Source organism: Anabrus simplex, chromosome 4 (genome assembly GCF_040414725.1).
Source record: "Anabrus simplex isolate iqAnaSimp1 chromosome 4, ASM4041472v1, whole genome shotgun sequence".
In the NCBI taxonomy this organism is placed as follows: Eukaryota; Metazoa; Arthropoda; class Insecta; order Orthoptera; family Tettigoniidae; genus Anabrus; species Anabrus simplex.
In genome coordinates this window covers 273,342,184-273,364,958 of record NC_090268.1, presented here as the reverse complement: position 1 = coordinate 273,364,958, position 22,775 = coordinate 273,342,184, and positions in this window count along the sequence as shown.

Here is a 22,775-nt window from a genome sequence, read left to right as displayed (position 1 = left end):
TTAAATCACTGCATCAGTGTTCTAGTGTGCTGAGAAGGTTTACTTTCAATTTACGCCGCCCTCCATCCCCTTCCCCAACCCAAGTTTCAACTGATGTGACGTGCTTGATTGAACACAATAATTTTGCTTCCGTTAGCATTTTGTTTGGTTATAAAAGCACCATATAAAACGTTCATGAAGGTGCAATATAATTATTATTGTATTAATTGAAGATTGAGAGCTTTTGATTAAAACAATGATTAGTTTCTCTTGTATTAAATAACCACGGAAACTGAATTAATTTATTGATTATTAATAACGATATTGATTTTACGTCACACTAACAACTTCTAAACCTAGAGTTTTGGAAAGGGATTGGGTTTGTCCCACAGCAGCGGTATTAGTGGTAATAATATCGTGCGGCTATTTCTAGCCGAATGCAACCCTTGTAAGGAAGACCCTCTGATGAGGGTGGGCGACATCTGCCATGTGTAGGTAACTGCGTGTTATTGTGGTGGAGGATAGTGTTATGTGTGGTGTGTGAGTTGCAGGGATGTTGGGGACAGCACAAGACACCCGGCCCCCGAGCCATCGGAATTAATCAATCAAGGTTAAAACTCCCGACCCGGCCGGGAATCGAACCCGGGGCCCTCTGAACCGACGGCGAGTACTCTGACCATTCAGCCGACGAATCGTACGGTAGTGTTAGTGATGTTCATTGTCTTAAGAGGAAGTACAACTAGGCAACCAACCTCTATATAACACTAACCAGAGAGAAAAAATGATGGAAGGGAACCGACACTTCGAAAAATGAAGATATCGGCCAGAGAAAGCCAAGGATAGATGAAAGTGAGGGGGAGCTCCATTACGTGTCGGTAAATCTGTCTACACAAGGCTGACTAATTTAAGAAACTTGAGCTACCACCGGACTGAGATAGGATCGAACCTGCCAACTTACGCTCAGTAGGCAAGTGCTCTACCGTTTGAGCTACTCAGCCGAGATTGGCCCCTTACATGGGCGATTACGCCCGAAAGCCCGCGTGTGGCACCCGGGAGGTCGCTGGTGGGAGCGTCATGTACCCGTGCAGTAGTATCCGCCTGACAACACAGGTCTCCGCACCGCCGAATACCAGAAGGACATATTATTAAAACTGTTTTATTGTTTTCTCTATATTTATTACTCTGAACACGCTATGCGGTACATGCTATTGCGGGGAGGGGAGTCGTAGTGCTCATTGCCTCAGTCATTCCGTATTAGGAATCGTCCAACATCGGACCCCGGGCAATATCTGCTACAAGGTGGGTATTGCCTTGACTGCTTGTTTTGGCTACAGAGGCCCCTGATTAGAGTGGGTGTCATTCGAGGAAGATTATTTTGGGCCTGCCCAAGGAGGCCCTACCGAAGCCTTTAACTTGCGATTCCTTGAGGGGTTTAACTCCCTGGGAACAAGCGCAGCGTGAAGGAATGGGATCCAGCTTCCCTAAGATTCTGGTTGCTACCAGAACTGCTGGGAGTGGCTTCAAGCTGGTCAAGTTTATTTCGTTTAGTACGCACATAGGTGTCTTCGGCGAACTGGAAGATCTGCAGAAAATGCTCAACGGTAGTGTGTTCAAGGACGCGCAATGCCGTGCAAGCTGATCGGTTGCTCAAGTGTGACCACTTTCGTGTTATTCCCGTCAAAGTGGAGGAGCACAAGACCTTGAATTTGGTCCGTGGAGTAATGTTCCACCGCGATCTGATCTTGAACACTGACGATGAGTTGATGGAAGGCATGAAGCACCGTGGCGTGACACACGTCCGGCGCATTACGCGCAAAGTAAATGCCTAGGATGTTGCCACGGGTGCGTTCATTGTCTCCTTCAAATTATCAGTAGTACCAGATTAAGTCAAGGTAACAACATATCGCTGCGATGTGAGGCCGTACATCCGACCTCACATGCGCTGCTATCAATGCCAGATGTTCGGGCAGATGGTATCTCGTTCCTCGAAACAGTGCGTATGTGGTCATGTGACAGAGGAGCTCGCGGCAGGTGAGTAAATTATGGGCATAACAAGAAATGTTCCAAAAGTGTTGGTAGATTATCTTTTAATATTGCATGGGATGTAAAATTCAGCAGTTTTTACTGCACTAATTTTAATTGCCCAGGACGACTGTACATGGTGTGTATGTAAATTTTGGGTGAGTGGACTGATGTCGCAATGGTGACGTATAGTAGCATTGCGTGCATGCGGGCGCATGTGAACAGGGAGGCGACTCGAGGAGCACCAAGTAGGTAGCATTGAACACACGGGTCCGAAGCAGGTTAAGCTGCTGCGGAAAGTCGAACGTAGTGAGTGTGCAAACTTGTTTCATAGTTCAATAGAGCAACGCATAAACGTAACGTATTTTATCAAATTAGGAACAACGGCAAATGAGACGCATGCGATGTTGGTGGAAGTGTACGGAACAGAAGCCGTAAGCAGAAAATAGGTTAGCGACTACTTGAAACTTATTCGGGATGGACAGGAAACTCTTGGTACCGAGCTCGATAGATGTAGTCGCTTAAGTGCGGCCAGTATCCAGTAATCGGAAGATAGTGGGGTTCGAAGCCTACTGTCAGCAGCCTTGAAGATGTACCTTAATTAAGGCCACGGCCGCTTCCTTCCGATTCCTAGGCCTTTCCCATCCCATCGTCGCCGTAAGACATATCTGTCGGTGCGACGTATAGCAAATAGAAAAAAAAAAAAAAGAAACTTTTGATGATGCACTACGTCCGGGTCGAATATCGAGAAGCAAAAGTGGGAAAAACATCGTGAAAGTGTGACAGACATCGGCAACTGTCCTTGGGGAGGATGTCAGAGAAATAATAGGAATTCCACGAACCTGCTACGCAGGCGTAGCAGGGGGAGAGGTGATACTCCCACGTGGCGCGTCCCAGGTGGCGGATAGGGGGGTCCTAACCGGCTTGCCGGCGGACTTGAGGGAAATAAAATACCTCTCGCGGACCAAACACACACCCCCTGTGGGTGGGGGAGGCAGACGAATAATACACCCACGGTATCCCCTGCCTGTCGTGAGAGGCGACTAAAAGGGGCGACCAAGGGATGTTTAAATTGGAACCATGAAACTGCTTTTGATTCGTGCCATCACGCGGGGAACACCAAGGGGTTGCTTTTACTTGTGCGTAGTACCACTACATTAGGTACGAAATTGGTTTGTGATCAGTAGCACACAGGAGCACCGCGCGGTCGGCTTTTGCAGTACCTGTGATTAGTACCACCATATGAGCAGGACCATGGGATGATAGCTACCATGGTTCTGCCTTGCCTATGATTAGTACCCACTATATGAGGAACACCACGGGATAGGGAGAGGTCACTGTGGTTAGTACTCTTATGTGATGAACACCATAGGTTTGCGTTGCCTGTAAATGGCGCCGCAAAGTGAGAAAAGCATAGGTCTGTATTAAATGTCGAACTTCATAAGCTCTGAGTAGTACAATAATGTGTGGAATGCCGCAAGTCTCTGCTACTTTTGATTAGTACCGCAACAGAACAAATCCCATGGTTCTATTTTGATAGCGATCAGTACCGTTATGAGGGGCGGATAACTGCGATTTAGGTCCCCCATTTGACTGCACGCATAATCGATTCCGTGTTATGCTATAGCAGTAGTCCCTTGGTCAGTAATACGATATTGTCACGTCCGTTTATGTGAATATGAGACATTGCGGGTCGCAACCACTGATTGTTTTAAATTCATGTCCATCCATTCATTCTTCGTTGTCACATTTTTGAATTCTGGTCAGTGGAGAATTTTAGACTTTTAATGTCATTCCATTTCGTCTCATTTCGTACCATTAGGGGCCGATGACCTAGATGTTAGGCCCCTTTAAACAACAATCATCAATCATCAATCAATCAAATAATAGGAATTAGCAAGGGCAGTGTGAAAACCTTCATTCACAACAATTTGAATGTGCGGAAGATATGTCTGCACTTTTGCTACGCTCATGCACTGACGAGCGGAAGGGAACACAGATGGAAATTGCTGGAGATTTCACTGTCACGTGTGACAGAGGTCCAAAATTTCTGAAAAAACTATCTACAAAGGCGATGAGAACTGATGATATCAGTTTGATCTGGAGATAAAACGATATCCAGTGCTATGGTGTTCACCGGATTCTCCAAGCCCCCAAAAGAGTCGCCTCCAAAAGACCAGGATCAATACACTTTTGATCGCTTTATTCGACAGCAATGGCATGATCAACCAGGAATTCATACCGGAGGGTCAAACTGTCAACGCCGCATTCCACGAGATGCTTTCTAAACTGTTGTTGCTACGCAACCAGCGTTTTTGGAGAGTTGTACGGGAATAAACATTGTAGTTCCCTCCATGACAACGCCCGCTCACACACTGAGATCTCTGTGCGAAACTTCTTGGCTAAGCGGCGCGTTTCAGTTCTTCAACGTCCATCGTACTACACGGATCTAGCGCCTACATAGTCTTAGTGTTTCACTGCTTCAAGGGAATCCTGAAAGGCACACGTTGTGCTGACTCCAAGGACGTGTAACGTCAGTGCTTCGATCGATTCGAAAAGACGTCTTCGCTGGCAGTTTCTAGCAGCTGTATACAAGTTGCCTGTGGGTATTGTGGCCAACGGAGAGTAATTTGAAGGCGGCGAAAGTTATTTCGTTTGTAACATCCGTTTTTTTTTTGGTGTAATGATATCATTCAACAACTTAGACGCTCCTTTTATATGTTTCTCTCTTGATAAAGAAATGTAAAGTACAACAAGTAATAATTTCCATTTCGTGCGGCTATTGCAGCTTTACCCTCCGTGGGTGGGGACGCAGATAAAGAATACACCCATGGTATCCCCCGCCTCTCGTAAGAGACGACTAAAATGGACGAACAAGTGTTTATGACACTAATAATAATAATAATAATAATAATAATAATAATAATAATAATAATAATAATAATAATAATAATAATAATAATCGTATGGCCTCAGCTACCGTGTGCAGACATTTCAATTTGACGCCATCTGGCTGTCTGCTCGTCAATTTCGACGTTCCGTGTTACTCTTGGCCCACTAGATGGCAGACCGAGTAAACCGAAACTCTCTTGGGCGTCTATGGCTGAGATTTAATGAATTTTGTCGGGTAAACACCAAATGTGTCACCAGAGATCTTTTACATGCCGACACCGTACGACATGGAGTGTCGAATGGACTTTTTTCCGCCCTTCAAAAATCCTAATACCTCTGTCGGGTTTTGGGATCCGGAGGCCGACACTCTAGCACTGATCCACAAAGGCAGCTGTTTATGACACTAAAACCATGTGATTATTGTGATTAGTGCCATTACGTGCGGAATCCCATGGGTCGACGTTTCTTGCGACTAGTACCACATTGCGTGGGTCTGCGTTATGTAGGAGCAGTACCATTCTGTGCGGAACATTGTGGGGTCTGAGTGTTGTTAAAATAGTCGTCATGCGTAATCCACTGGTCCTTTCCACTATGTTGAGTATGGTCTTCATTACCTAAGAGTAATACCACATTATGTGAAACACCATGGGTCTACGTTACCTGCGGTTAATACTACTAAATCAAACAGCGAATATTTAAGATTAACATAAATATTATATTTAAGTGATCCGCCTATGACACTTGGTACTTGTTTCGTCCCCTAAGGGACATCATCAGCTATTATCAACTATAATAAAATATCAGAATACCATAATTACATTATTAAATTGCAAAGACACCCTAAAAATATTGTTGTATGATAGGACATTTAAAATAAAATTTTGGAAAATTTTGTTAAAGTTGGAACAAGGGTTCATGACAATAAAACAGGTTGAATTGTTCATTAAACTCTTCATCATAAAGTTCGTGGAAACTTTACCCGCTCATCGTGGCAACTACCAGTACTTGTTTTGAATCAGATACACACTTACCGCAGCAGAAGTGAGTCCTTTCCCGCAGATCGGGGCCAATAGCAAGGAAACACAATAGTATTCAGTTCTCCAATTAACTGTACTGATTCGGCCCCGTGTTGACATTAAATCCTGAAGCGTTCAATCTTACCTAAGGAACGACCATCAAAGATATTATAGATCTTTCATCAATAAATATTTTTAATGAATTCTTATTTATAACAACGATCGTCTTAAGATTTTATGAATACAGCTGTTAGTTCCCACGAACTTTATCATCAAGGGTTTAATGAACAATTCAACCAGTTTTATTGATTATATGACTTGCAAACTTAACAAAGATAGCCAATATTTTATTTTAAATGCCCTATCATACAACAATATTTTAAGTGTCTTTCCAATGTAAAAATGTAATTTTCGTATTATGATATATTATTGTAGTTTATTATAACTGATGATGTCTCTTAGGGGACGAAACATGTACTAAATTTGATAAGTTACATATGTATCGAATAGGCGGGCCATTTAAATATGATGTTTAAGTAAATCTTACATATTCGCTATTTGATTTATAATCAATACGGATTACTATCTAAAATGTAGCTACATGCAATGCTGTTAGTACTAAAATGTAAGAAACGCCTCCGGTTTGGCTGTCGCCCGTGATTAGTACCACTATTTGAGGAAAACCATTCATCTGGGTTTGCCAGAGAGTAGTATTATTATGTGAAGAACGCAATGGGATTATGCTGCCTGTGGGCGTTACCATAATGTGTAATGCACCGTGGGTCTGCAATGCCACGAACCTACTACGCTGGCGTAGCAGGGGGAGAGGTGATACTCCCACGCGGCGCGTACCAGGAGGTAGATGGGGGGTCCTAACCGGCTTGCCGGCGGACTTGAGAGAAATAAAATATATCTCGCGGACCAAACACACAACCCCCTGTGAGTGGGGGATGCATATGAAGAGTACACCCACGGTATCTCCTGCCTGTGGTAAGAGGCGACTAAAAGGGGCCCAAGGGGCTCTTAACTTGGGAGTGTGGATTAGCGAACACGGGGCCCTTAGCTAAGTCTTGGCATTCCTTCCACTTGTGCCAGGCTCCTCACTTTCGTCTATCCTGTCCGATCTCCCTTGGTGAACTCTTGTTCTTTTCCGACTCCGACGGTATTAGAGCATTCGAGGCCCAGGGAGTCTTTCATTTTCACGCCCTTCGTGGCCCTTGCCTTTCATCGTCCGTTACTTCATATTTCGAAGTGACGGATCCATTCTTTCTTTTTTTTCTCTCCCTCTCTCTACCCCCTGTGGGTAGGGGACGCAGGCGAAAAATACACCCACGGTATCCCCTGCCTGTCGTGAGAGGCGACAAAAAGGGGCGACCAAGGGATGATTGAATTAGAAGCATGAAACTACTTTGGATTCGTACCATCACGCGGGGAACACCATGGGTTGCCTGTACTTGCGAGTCGTACCACTATATTAGGTACAAAATAGGTTTGTGATTAGTAGCAGCAAAGAGAGGTTCACTGTAGTTTTCCAGTACCCGTGAGTCGAGCCCACGTGAGCAACACCACGAGTCTAGGTGTTGCCTGTGAGTTGTACCACTATGTGAGTAGCGCCGTGGGTCTGCGTTGCCTGCGCTTAGTACCCACTATGTGAGGAACACCACGGGATTACTCTCGCCCATGATTAGTACACCTAAGTGAGGAACACCATCGGTTTGCGTTGCCTACGTGTGGCGCCATTGTGTGAGAAACACCATAGGTCTGCGTTACCTGTACGACGTCCAATACTTGTGAGTAGTACCATCATATATGGAACACCGTGAGTCTACGATACTTTGGATTAGTATCCTAACATGACAAATACCATGGTTCTACTTTACTAGCCATAAGTACTATAATGAGGCGCCGTTGACCTGTATTTTGTACCCCTTTAGACAACAAGCATCCTCGATTCAGGATTATGCTTTCGAAGTTTTCTCTAGATAAGAAATACGAATTTTTATGGTAGTTGTTGGGTAGGATCCACTGATTGTTTTAAATTCATGTCCATCCATTCATACTTCGTGCCATTTTTTATTTTGATCAATGGATGTTTATGAACTTTTAATTTGTCATTTCATTTCGTACCATCAGCGGCCGATGACCTAGATGTTACGCCCCTTAAAACAATAAGCATCGTCATCATCATCATCATCATCATCATCATCATGGTCTGCATTGCCTATGATTAGTGTCACTGTGCCACTAACCTTCTACGCTGGCGTAGCAGGGGGAGAGGTGATACTCGAACGTGGCACGTCCCAGGTGGCGGATAGGCGGGTCCTAACCGGCTTGCCGGCGAACTTGAGGGAAATGAAATACCACTCGGGGACCAAATACACAACCCCTGTGGGTGGGGGACGCAGTCGAAGAATACACCCACGGTATTCCCTGCCTGTCGTAAGAGGTTACTCAAAGGGGCGACCAAGTGGTGATATTAGAACCATGATACTCCTTGTGATTGGTACCACCACATGGGGAACATCATGGGTCGCTTTTACTTGCGCGTAGTACCACCATGTTAGTTACCAAATAGGGATGTGATTAGTAGCAAAAGAGTACGTTGCGGCTTTTACAGTACCTGTGATTAGTAGCACTTTATGACCGACACTATGGGATGAGCGACACCATGGTTCTTGTTTGCCTATGATCAGTACCCACTATATGAAGAACATTATGGGTCAGCGGGAGTTTCTCTGGTTAACACACTTACGTGATGAACACCATAGGTTTGCGTTGCCTGTAAATGGCGCCGCAACGTGAGAAACACCATAGGTCTGTGTTACATGCGCGAATTTCATTATCACGCAGGCGTGGCAGGGGGAGATGTGATACTCCCACGTGGCGCGTCCCAGGTGGCGGATAGGGGGGTCCTAACCGGCTTGCCGGCGGACTTGAGGGAAATAAAATACCTCTCGCGGACCAAACACACACCCCCTGTGGGTGGGGGAGGCAGACGAATAATATACCCACGGTATCCCCTGCCTGTCGTGAGAGGCGACTAAAAGGGGCGACCAAGGGTTGATTGTATTAGAACCGTGAAACTACTTGTGATTAGTACCACCACGCGGAGAACACCAAGGGTTGCTTTTACTTGTGCGTAGTACCACTACATTAGGTACGAAATTGGTTTGTGATCAGTAGCACACAGGAGCACCGTGCGGTCGGCTTTTGCAGTACCTGTGATTAGTACCACCATATGAGCAGGACCATGGGATGATAGCTACCATGGTTCTGCCTTGCCTATGATTAGTACCCACTATATGAGGAACACCACGGGATAGGGAGAGGTCCCTGTGGTTAGTACTCTTATGTGATGAACACCATAGGTTTGCGTTGCCTGTAAATGGCGCCGCAAAGTGAGAAAAACATAGGTCTGTATTATATGTTGAAATTCATAAGCTCTGAGTAGTACAATAATGTATGGAATGCCGCAAGTCTCTGCTACTTTTGATTAGTACCGCAACAGAACAAATACCATGGTTCTATTTTGATAGCGATCAGTACCGTTATGAGGGGCCGATAACTTCGATTTAGGACCCCCTTTTGACTGCACGCATAATCGGTTCCGTGTTATGCTATAGCAGTAGTCCCATGGTCAGTAACACGATATTGTCCCGTCTGTTTATGTGAATGTGAGACCTTGCGGGTCGCATCCACTGATTGTTTTAAATTCATGTCCATCCATTCATTCTTCGTTTTCACGTTTTTGAATTCTGGTCAGTGGAGAATTTTAGATTTTTAATATGTCATTCCATTTCGTCTCATTTCGTACCATTAGGGGCCGATGACCTAGATGTTAGGCCCTTTTAAACAACAATCATCAATCATCAATCAATTTCATAACCTGTGAGTAGTACAATAATATGTGGAACACCGCGAGTCTACGCTACTTTTGATTAGTACCGCAACATGACAAATACAATGGTTCTACTTTCCTAGCGATTTGTAGCATTACGAGGGGCCGATGACTTTTATTTTGGACCCCGTTATACTAAAAGCATCATCTGTTCATTACTATAGACGCAGTCCCTTTTTCAGTAATAGTATTATCTCACGTCAGTTTCTATGAATGCGAGACATTGCGGGTCGGATCGCTTGATTGTTTTAAATTCATATCCAGCCATCATTCTTTTTTCTCACGTTTAGAATTCTGGTCAGTGGAGGACTTTGGACTCTTAATTTGAAATTCCATTTCGTCTCATTTCGTACCATTTGGGGCCGATGACCTCGATAGCAATAACAATTTTGTGTGGCTATTTCTAGCCGGGTGCAGCCCTTGTAAGGCAGACCCTCCGATGAGTGTGGGCGGCATCTGCCATGTGTAGGTAAGTGCGTGTTATTGTGGTGGAGGATAGTGTTGTGTGTGGCGTGTGAGTTGCATGGATGTTGGGGACAGCACAAACACCGAGTCCCCGGGCCATTGGAATTAACCAATGAAGGTTAAAATCCCCGACCAGGCGCGGAATCGAACCCGGGACCCTCTGAACCGAAGGCCAATACGGTGACGATTCAGCCAACGAGTCGCACATGACCTCGATGTTACGTCCCTTTAAACAACAAGCATCATCATCATCATCATAATCGTTTCATTGATAAACGGTGGTTATCAAATATCAGATATAGATGTTGTTAAGTTAAATTGATATCCGACTTACTAAATCCAAGTGGTTCGAGGAGGGAAGCCTCACATTTTATAAGATGTGAGTTTGGTTAGTATAACACTTGAACTCTTATCCAGATTAAAATGTGAAAAGATGCACTTCGGTAACCTCCCCCCTCCCCCACTCAATGTAATCCATAGTTGTAATGATTACTCGTCCCCCAAATCCAATTTCATTTAATTCCGCTCCATGAAATTTTTCGTTACATCCAGAAGAATGGAGTTTGAAGAAAAATGTTATTTTATGTTATCTGAGAAGAAGGGTGTCGAAGGAACATTTTAATCACATTAAGGTAGGGAGAGTTACCGAACACTAATAATCTCCGTCCTGGAAATGGATGTCATGTAAGGTCGTGGGAAAAGATATTAAATATGATATTTACGGTAATGATCACGGTAAATCACTACTATGAATCACAAAAGTTTCATTTCCTGGAAGAATCAATAGAATATTGAAGAGAATACGAAAGGAGCAATCATTCAAATGAAATGTCTCTGGAAAGGGGGAAAATAAGGGACCCCTAATATCTTCTTATTCATGTCTTAATGTACAACCTGCTAAATGGTAAGGGGTGTTGAAAGGATGGGAGTATTATTAATGATAGTAAGTAGGCAGCGAGGGAAGATTCGCGGTAGATAAATATTCATTATAATAGATTTATCAAGGAACGGGCTTCCTACCCGAGGCGGCAATACCTTTCATCAAAAGCAGTGGTGGATAACTCGGATTGTTTACCGCTGGCTTTCTGGGCTTAAGTTAACGGGTTCGATGACAGCTCAATGCATTGCCATTTGAAAGTGCTCAAATACGCCAGCCCCGTTTCCTTAGATTTCCCACGATTTAAAGGAATTCTTGTGGGATAACATTTCAGGCACCACAGTTTCTCCGAAAACCACGAAATTAGTTGGTGTGATGTAAAAGCAATAACATTTTTAACATATTCGTTCCCCCGGAAGGAAAGGGATTGGCTCCCTATTTTGAAATGAAGTTTCCTTTAGGACAGCTTCGCTCAGCCTGCAACTAAAATAGTAACAGTTCATTTCCTGAGTGACGCAGTGAACAGGTCAGATAGTAGACCACTGGCCTTCTGAGTTTAAGTTGTCGGGTTCGACCCCGCCTCAGTCCGGTTGCATTTAAATTGGTGACAATGGTCTGGCGTATTCAGGCAGATTTACGGCCATACATAAGAACTGCTTCCGGACAATATTTTGGCAGAGTGGCGTCCCTGAGAATCATAAAAAAGTTATTGAAGTGTATTATTATTATTATTATTATTATTATTATTATTATTATTATTATTATTATTATTATTATTATTGTTACCGTGTTTTTGCGGTAGTTAGAGGTGAAAGAAGGTGCGGGTGTGAACGGGTCTCAAGCTACGAAATTAGAGTTCATGTAAAATTAACAAGGTTATATTTTCTTTTCAAAATAAAGGAATAACAAGCATGGCAGGTACAGAGTAGCAAGTCAACAAAATGTAGTTACAATATTTACCGGATTTGGGCTTTGCGCCCCGGCTTCAAATTCTTGGGCAATCAGCCCAACCTTACTCCAAAATAAGTTTTAACAGAGGGGCAGAAAACCCCATTCATGCTCAGGAGCACTTGCTCCAAATTACACAGAAAAGCCTCCTCGAGGCATACAACACTCAATTTTCAAGAAAGAGCCACTCGCTCTCAAACGTTAAGCCTCTCAAAGGCCACACCAAACTCCACCTTCAAGTTGTCCTCTCAGGACATAGACACAGGGGTAAAATACCCAACCTACTGAGGTCTATTAAGTGAGAAAAAGATTAATTACATGACCTCTAAAATAACAATTTGAGAGGAGGCGAACTTGCGCTCCTAATACACTTTGTTTAAAACCTACTTGGCACTAAGCCGTTAATACAAGGGCTAATCCCATACTAAAGAGGTGACTTAAGAAAGAAACAATTTACATTACGTTAAAGAAGAATAGGTTGAGAAAAAATAAGTTCACCTCAAAACAATATGAGTGGGAGCTCGAGAGGGTTAAGCACTCTCTATCCCGATATGCAGTTTAAAGATAGAATAGATACCAAGGGTCTTTACATTTTAAGGAAGGTTACATTATGGAAAAACTTCGGACCCGCCCCGAGAGTTAAACTGCTGAGCTAGCAAAGAAAGAAGTTATTAATCGGCCATTACCTTGTTGTTGACCGCTGCCGAAGAAAGAGGCGCTTCCCGCCCCCTGCTATGTACTTTACACACTGAAAGATGGTACAGAAGTGGCGCAGAGACCCAAAAATCAGCAGCTTATATACTCTGGCGGAAAGTTCGAGGCGTTTCAGGGAAGAAAACACCCGCCCACAATCACTTTATTGGTTAGGGATAAGCAGCATATTCAAGTTGGGGGAAGATACATCAGACTGGTCAGAAATTAATTAAAGAAATTCGGGATTGGCTAAATACAAAACAAAGGGAAAGAGAGGGGTATACAGCCAACTTAAACAATAACAGAAAATTTTTTTTAACAAGAAACAAACTTTTGAAATAAAAATTTCTCCAAAAAATAGTTCTTTCACATCGCACTAGGGTGCACCATTGTAATTTTGCAGTAGTGTCCTCTAGAAGAGAAAGTTCACACTTCTTACTACCGGTAAAACAAAAATACATCAAAAGTGGCACAGTTCAAAAACTCCAAACTTTCCACGTAGTGACATCTTCTGAGAAACTTGAAAATTAATATCGTCAATAAAGTTCAGACTTCCTCCAGCAGAGGAGTTTCAACCGGCGCACATTTTAAATTAGCGGCGTGGAGGTGTACCGCCCGGTACAATTATTATTATTATTATTACTGTACCGGAGGTACACCCGCTCCGTGCATTTAAAGTGAGCGCCTCTTAGAAGGCCATCTGTATCGTATAGTTCAAACTGTGTATTGGAAGATGTTTGACTTTTACGTCAGATGTCTCTGCTGTCGACTTGTGTGCCCCCTCGGTGGGAAGATGAACAATTAATTTTCAAAGAGATTTGTAATTTCTAAGTTTTCAGAACTGAAATGTTGTAAATTCTTTTTTGTGTTCTTAGCTTACTAGCACTGCTGTCCCTTCCTTCTTCTAAATTTTCGACCAATCAGGAATTTTGTTCATTTATTTAATCAACCAATATAATTTGTGGGTGTGTACAGGGCTTCGGTCCAGAGAATTCTGGAACCTTCCTCTCCGCTGTAAAAGCTGGGACCTTTTGGGGCATGTTGTCTTTCGATTGCTCCAGACAAGAAATTTAGAGTGTGTTCGTAGAGGAGGCAGAGGGCTGGCCTTGCCCACCTCCAGAAGGCCCACCAGCTCAAAGTAAGGGAAGACATCTTTTAATCACGTAATAGCCTCAGAAAGCTAACTTGGGGGAAGGTTTCAAACGTCTTTCTTAATGTAAAATTAAATTTTTCAATGTAAATTTTCAACCAATTTTAAAGACTTTAATCTGACCTAGGGAATAAAGAGTGTGAATCATCTTTTATTCCCCTTCAAATTGGTATTGAGGTGACTATGATTTCGTAAATCTTAAAATATATCTCTTACTTTTGTAATTTAAAATTTTCTCTCAATCTAATAACCTCCGTAGTATGGTATAGGCTTAGCCTCAGTACCTTCGGGCCATAAGCCCACTTAGTGTTTTCAGAATTTTTCAAGTGAATTTTCAAAGGAGTGTAAGTGTTTGCCTCCTAACATTTTGCTTTACGGCCAATAACTTTAACCTCTTCTTTTCTCTACGGCCATGCAGAAAAGTCACTTATTGCCTCCGTGAAGTGAACAATTTTTATTTAACTTTATATTTAAATGTAACTTAGACTGTCGATGAATTAGACAGTGGAAACTGGTTGTATTTGACCTAATTTAAAAGTTAAACTGTGCCTGTGAGAGGCCTGAATCTTGTAAATTTGGTGAGTAGTCTCGTACGTAGTTGTGTGGAGCAAAGTCGCTCTTTCGAATGTTGTAAATTTTGGAGTCCGTCTCCTTACTTATAATTGAATGGTAACAGTGTAACGTTCGAGCCACCTAAATCATCCCTTTATTGTACCAGATTACACTTAGCTTTTCAAATAATTATTGTCTCTAGAGCTGCAGAGCTCCCCTTATGCCTACCCAACTGTTATTTCTTACTGTTTAACCAAGTTTAAAATCTGAATAGAAAAAAGGAAAGAAATAAAATTTCAAATTTTAGAGTTTTAAATTAATACTTAACTTTTCTCTGTCCACCCATTCATGCATGCACCTTCTTACACCTCTGCGCTCCACGGTATATCCGTATCAAGTAGTAGATAAGCGTGGTTGAATGGGTCTGGACAAAGCCGTTTTTGACAGCTCTTCATAGAATTTGTAACCGAACTCTAAAAATATTTTCTGTTTCCGCAATTTTCCAAATTTTCTCAACTTTTCTTTCATTATGTATTGTCATAGGGAGGTCCTTGCACCGTGGTATCTGCACAAGGAAGAATGTATTTATGTCCTTTTCATTAGAAATTGTTACGGGGTTACCCGTGGAACGCAGAGGTGAATGAAGATGCCGGGATGAATGGGTCTAACTACAATATCAAGAAAGAATTTTAAAACTTAACTGAAGGTTATATTTTGGAAAACAACAAACGTAACAACTTTTCACTTAGTGAGGTACCAATGACAGTTCAGGTACAAGACAGAAAAATTCAAGATTTCAAAACTTTAACACACTTGGGCTACAATCCCCTAGTTTTGAAATTTTTGAGCTTCCAGCTCCAACTTTACAGAGGAACATAAATTTACAAAAGGGCATAAATACCCTAATACCTGGAGCACTTGCTCCCAAAATGGCAATGTTAAGCCTCCCAGAGGCACTTCTACAACACATGAAAAAGAGCAATACAACAAGAAAATCTAATAATCACTGGCCTTACAGGGCACTATCCAGTATGGTGACATGGTTGCAAGATACGCGGCTAGACTTAAAGTATCTTTAGATTTTCCCATCTGTGTTCCTGTGTATGGGGAAAAGGAAATTGATGAGGCTCTGTCCACCATCACCACTAATCTTACCAGTCTTGCCTCTGTTCTTGGTTTTGTGAAGTAGGTGAATCCTATGGAAATCAGCTCAAGCGTGTTCAAGCTACATTGTCTCATTTCTATAATAGGGCCAGGGAACTATTGTCTGTGCAACTTAAGGAAGATCATGCGAGTATGGCTAAAACTCTAGTCGAACACATTTCTGAGTTGTCAAGTACGGTTAATCAATTGTTGTCTGGAGCCGCTAGTGCTAATGGTGACTATCTTCTTCCAGTAAATATTGAAACTGAAGAGTCTTCTGGAAGTATAGAATCTGTTGATCCACAGCAACAAACTTCTGCTCCATCTGACCAAGTTAATCATCACCTGCAACTTCAACCATTTATCATCAGTAATGCAGCTTTTGAACCCCCTCAACCTCCAATGCAGCCTCCGATTATTTCACCAAGTTTCGGTAGCTTGCCCCACCCCTTATCCATGTTGCACAAGGGCATTTCTAAATTTTCAGTAAACTCGACTAATGAGGTAATTATCTTCCTAATGTTTCTTGCAGAATTTCAGGACCACGCATTAGCGTATTTTCTCTATCATTCAAGAATTTCACAAATCTTTTACCCATACTCTGTTGGTGTATTTTCAGGAAAGGTCGTAAAGGAAATAGCAGACAGAAGTGCTATAGAAGATTTCCATGCACATATTTTAGCTAATTTCTTTCCTGCAAGAGCAATGTAATCTCTAATGCAAAAAATTCTGCTTGCGAGTTCAAAGGCTAGACGAGAACCTAGCATATTTTATTCAAGATATCCAGCACTATACAAGGGTGTTCGCCCTTCATTACTCAGAAGGTCAGATGGTACAGATCATCGTCGAAAGTATTTCTCCTTCCTACAGGCCTTATTTAAGTTTCGCTTCTCTACCTCAAAATATTTTCTGAACTCGAGGCTATGGCAGTGTCAGCAGATGGAGGTAGGTATGCAGAAACCTCACGAGTCGCTTGGGAGACTCTTCAATCAACTAGTAGGTCTCGGCCAGCTCCTCGCCGAAACTTTTCTCCCCGTAAGTGTTCTGCGTGCGGACCGGCAGAACATCTTCCAAATAAATGCCCCTTTGGTGAAATCTAATGGAACTAGGAATGGAGCAGGGCCATCCCAGGGATGTTTTAAGTACGGACCATTTAACATCTTGCTAAAAGCTGTGCTTCACCTAACAGTACACATTACTGTTCTACTTATGGTGCTGCCTCCACTAACTTACGCGCTAGAAAGTGACTAGCGCACCCGGCTGAGTCACCAACTCCAACTCCTCGAGACTCAGCCCAGGTCAAGCCGGGCACCGAACTCTCTGGGGAGGAAACACCCTCTAATTTATCTTTTGAAGGCCCACGTACCGAGCTGGATAGCTGCAGTCGCTTAAGTGGGGCCAGTATCCGGTATTCGGAAGAGTGGGTTCGAACCCCACTGTCGGGAGCCCTGAAGATGGTTTTCGTGGTTTTCCATTTTCACACCAGGCAAATGCTGGGGCTGTACCTTAATTAAGGCCTTGGGCGCTTTCTTCCAACTCTTGGGCCTTTCCTATCCCATCGTCGCCATAAAACCTATGTGTGTCGATGCGACGTAAAGCAACTAACAAAAAAATTACCTTAGGGATAGATTTTATGACTCATTCTGGTCTCGTGCTCGATCTTCAGAGCAAGTCTTGCACATTCAAGTTTATAATTAATTTACATCTTCCCCTCTTAAAATGTAATTCTGCTTCATCTTCTACAATTTCGCCTAACCAGAGTGAGATGTCGTTGGATCTTAGACATCTGCCTGAGGACCAAGCTGATAGTATTAGTAAGTTAGGTATGTCAGTCTTTATCCGATGTATTTTCGGAAACCCTTGGTGTTACTGACCTAATTGAATATAAGATTGTGGTAACTGATTCGATCCATGTAAGATTTCCTCCATATAGGCTCTCTCCACTGAAAATGAAGGCTCTAAAGGAGATCATTGATCAAATGTAGAAAGATGACATTATTCTACCTTAAAAGTCGGCGTATTAATCGCCCATTTTTTCTTGCATCGAAACCCCAAGGAGTGTCAAGGCCTGTCGTTGATTACAGGGCGTTAAACCGTAAGGTAGTATTGCAATCAGTACCCCTTGATGATTTGCACTCATGTTTCTCTTGGTTTGTAAGGCTAAGTTCTTCACCAACCTAGATCTTAACCAAGCGTACACCCAGATACCTGTGGCGGAAGAATCTAAATATCTGACTGCTTTGGCTACTGGCTGGAACTTGTACGAATACAACCACGTGCCTTTTGGGCACCCTGAGGGCGTGGCTGTTCTTACTAGAATGCTAGATTGGGTCTTCTCCGACATCAAATTCGAATATCTGTACCACTACCTTGATGATGTGATTTTTTCTGAAATCTTTGATGAATACTTAGATCATCTTAAGGAAGTCCTAAATCGCCTTCGTAAGGCCTGATTGACAGTAAAGATGTCCAAGGTAGCTTTAGCTTAATCTTCTATATCCTTCTTACGGCATGTTGTGTCGCCCGGTGGAATTTCAATCCGCCATTCCAGAACGCAAGCAATTCGAGACATTAAGCCTCCGAAATATGTTAAATGGATTGCTAGATTCAATGGCATGGTGATTTTCTTCAGGAAATTTAAACTTTGCTAATAAGGTGCCGCCCGTAAACCTACTCCGTAGGAAAGATGTGAAGTTCGAATGGGGGCCATCGCAGCAAGCTTCGTTCGAAGACCTAAGTAGCTCTCTGTAACGCCCCAGTCTTAGCTATGCCAAATTTCTCTAAGAAATTCATCGTTCAAACAGACACCTCATTATCTGCAGTCACTGCGGCCCTTCTCCGAGAAACTGAACGCGGATGGCGGCCAATTGTCTATGCGTCTATAACCTAATCGGCTCAAGAAGCCGAGTACTCCATTTATGAGTTACAAGGGGTTTCTGTACTGTTCGCCTTGAAGAAAATTCCGCCTGTATCTTGAACATGTTAAGTTCGAATTGGATATCGACAATGAGGCTCTAAGTTGGGTTTCAGCTAGGCCCCGTTGGGCTATCCGCATCTCGGCTTTTCATTTTGAAGTGCGACACATTCGGGGATCAGAGAATTGATGATGATGATGATGATGATGATGATGATGCTTGTTGTTTAAAGGGGCCTAACATCGAGGTCATCGGCGCCTAATGGTACGAAATGAAACGACAAAGTAAAAGTTCAAAATCATCCACTGAACAAAATAAAAAATGTCATGAAGAATGAATGAATGAATGAATGAATGAATGAACATGAATTTAAAACAATCAGTGGATCTGTCTCAAAAACTATCATAGTTAATAGTAGTACAGACCAAGGGACCACTTCCAAAGCACAATCCTGAATCGAGAATGCTTGGTGTCTAAATGGGGCCAAAATACAGATCAAAGGCCCCTCAGAATGATACTTATCGCTTGTAATGTAGAACCATGGTATCCGTCCTGTTTCGGTACTAATCAAAAGTAGCAGAGACTTGCGGTATTCCACACATTATTGTACTACTCAGAGGTTATGAAATTCGACGTCTAATACAGACCTATGTTTTTCTCACTTTGCGGCGCCATTTACAGGCAACGCACCACGAACCTGCTACGCAGGCGTAGCAGGGGGAGAGGTGATACTCCCACGTGGCGCGTCCCAGGTGGCGGATAGGGGGGTCCTAACCGGCTTGCCGGCGGACTTGAGGGAAATAAAATACCTCTCGCGGACCAAACACACACCCCCTGTGGGTGGGGGAGGCAGACGAATAATACACCCACGGTATCCCCTGCCTGTCGTGAGAGCCGACTAAAAGGGGCGACCAAGGGATGATGGTATTTGAACCATGCAACTACATGTGATTAGTACCACCACGCGGAGAACACCAAGGGTCGCTTTTACTTGTGCGTAGTACCACTATATTAAGTACGAAATAGGTTTGTGATTAGTAGCACACAGGAGCACCGCGCGGTCGGCTTTTGCAGTACCTGTGATTAGTACCACCATATGAGCGGGACCATGGGATGATAGCTACCATGGACCTGCCTTACCTGTGATTAGTACCCACTATATGAGGAACACCACGGGATAGGGAGAGGTCCCTGTGGTTAGTACTCTTATGTGATGAACATCATAGGTTTGCGTTGCCTGTGAATGGCGCCGCAAAGTGAGAAAAACATAGGTCTGTATTAATGTCGAATTTCATAAGCTTTGAGTAGTACAACAATGTGTGGAATACCGCAAATCTCTGCTACCATTGATTAGTACCGCAACAGGACAGATACCATGGTTTTACATTACTAGCGATAAGTACCATTCTGAGGGGCCTTTGACTTGTATTTTGGACCCATTTAGATACCAAGCATCCTCGATTTGCTTTTGGAAGTGGTCCCTTGGTCAGTAATACTATTAACTATGATAGTTTTTTGAGTCGGATCCACTGATTGTTTTAAATTCATGTTCATTCATTCATTCGTTCATTCATTCTTCATGACATTTTTTATTTTGGTCAGTGGATAATTTTGAACTTTTACTTTGTCGTTTCATTTCGTACCATTAGGGGCCGATGACCTCGATGTTAGGCCCCTTTAAACAACAAGCATCATCATCATCATCACAGGCAACGCAAACCTATGGTGTTCATCACATGAGAGTACTAACCACATGGACCTCTCCCTATCCCGTGGTGTTCCTCATATAGTGGGTACTAATCACAGGCAAGGCAGAACCATGGTAGCTATCATCCCATGGTCCCGCTCATATGGTGGTACTAATCACAGGTACTGCAAAAGCCGACCGCGCGGTGCTCCTGTGTGCTACTAATCATAAACCTATTTCGTACCTAATATAGTGGTACTACGCACAAGTAAAAGCGACCCTTGGTGTTCTCCGCGTGGTGGTACTAATCACATGTAGTTTCATGGTTCCAATTTAAACATCCCTTGGTCGCCCCTTTTAGTCGCCTCTCACGACAGGCAGGGGATACCGTGGGTGTATTATTCGTCTGCCTCCCCCACCCACAGGGGGTGTGTGTTTGGTCCGCGAGAGGTATTTTATTTCCCTCAAGTCCGCCGGCAAGCCGGTTAGGAACCCCTATCCGCCACCTGGGACGCGCCACGTGGGAATATCACCTCTCCCCCTGCTACGCCTGCGTAGCAGGTTCGTGGATCAGAGAATTTGGTCGCAGATGGGTTAAACCGCATGTTTTCTATTGAGTCGGAAAGTTCTTCTCCTTCTATTTTCATATCTCCTTGTGTTAGTGCTATTTTGACTGATGCCCCGATATTACTCCGCGACATTGAAAAATATCAACCGGAAGATCCAGCGCTGGCTCCTATTATGGAAAGCCTTTCTTCTGGTGTGAATGTAGTCCCTTATATTCTGAGGAATGGGGTTCTGTGTTGCCCTTCGGGGCATGATCAAGAGATGAAAGTATTAGTTCCAGCTTTTCTTGTGGCTATGAACTTCAAGTACTACAATGAAACCCCATTAGGGGGACATTTAGGCTTCTTCAACACTAGGAAGAAATGTTTATCTGGAAGAGTATGGGGGGCGAAATTATGGAAGTGTTTAAAGCTTGTAAAGCTTGTTTGCTTAGTAAGCCCATTTTGTCCACTAAGCTAGGGTTATTATCATCTCATCAAGAATCTGGCTCTGTTGAGCGCTTGTACATAGATTACGCCGGACTCTTCCCTAAATCTAAATGTGCATTTTCCGGCACGGCGGCCAGAGCCGCAACGACTGGAGTCGCCATATACGTTGCTGACAGAAGCCGCAAGCGACGGGAACGTGGGATGTTTTCTTAGACTTGACTCCAGCCGCCAGTCGCGCAGTCCAGTCCGTCAGAAATGGATGAGAGCACGGGCGATTACGTTAGTGGCAGGGCTTTCCTTGACATTTGAATGGAAGAATAAGAAGAAGAATTAATGTGGTACCTTGGCCCGAAAAGAAGGAAAGTCAACGATATATTTGCATCACACTATGAGGAAAGACGCTATAACAATTTAATTAACAGGCATCTTTTAAGTGATGAGACAAAGTTCAGGAAGTATTTCAGACTGAGTGTTTAGTTATATTCTCTTTTAGAAAGTGAAATCTTGAAAACCCCATGCAATCGGTGCAAGAAGCCTATCAGCCCAGCTGACAGGCTACTTGCACTCGCTCTCAGGTACGGTTATTTTAATCTTATTTTAACAGTGTTATCTCAGCTGAATAAGTGTTTTACAGTAAGATATAACGATCAGTAAATCGGTGGTCGTAATAGATTCAAGATTTTTTTGCTAGTGGCTTTATGTAGGGGCCGGCCCCGTGGTGTAGGGGTAGCGTGCCTGCCTCTTACCCGGAGGCCCCGGGTTCGATTCCCGGCCAGGTCAGGGATTTTTACCTGGACCTGAGGGCTGGTTCGAGGTCCACTCAGACTACGTGATTAGAATTGAGGAGCTATCTGACGGTGAGATGGCGGCCCCGGTCTAGAAAACCAAGAATAACGGCCGAGAGGATTCGTCGTGCTGACCACACGACACTTCGTAATCTGCAGGCCTGCGGGCTGAGCAGCGGTCGCTTGGTCGGCCAAGGCCCTTCAAGGGCTGTAGTGCCATGGGGTTTGGTTTGGTTTGGTTTGGCTTTATGTAGCACCGACACAGATAGGTCCTACGGCGACGATGGCATAGGAAAGGCCTAGGAGCTAGAAGGAAGCGGCCGTGGCTTCATTAAGGTACAGCCCCCAGCATTTGCCTGGTGTAAAAATAGAAAATCACGGGAAACCATCTTCAGCACTACCGATAGTGGGATTCGATCCCACTATCTCGCGGATCAAGCTCACAGCTGCGCGCCCCTAACAACACGGTCAACTCGCCCGGCAAACTTCAAGTTTAACAAACCCGCAACTTAATTGAGTGACACAACATTAATTGCACCAATATGTCAATTATTTACATGCCATTCCATCGGTGTAATTTCATGGAAGCGGATATATTTTATGCAGTTGCAAAACTGTCTAGCGTACTACTACTCAATCTAAGGAACGAAGGAATCAATAAAAACGCATAAACTGATAATGCAGAGTGGGATTTGCATTTTATTTAAAAGTACATATTACACTGTGTATTCATTCCTATAAATTATGACCCAATAATC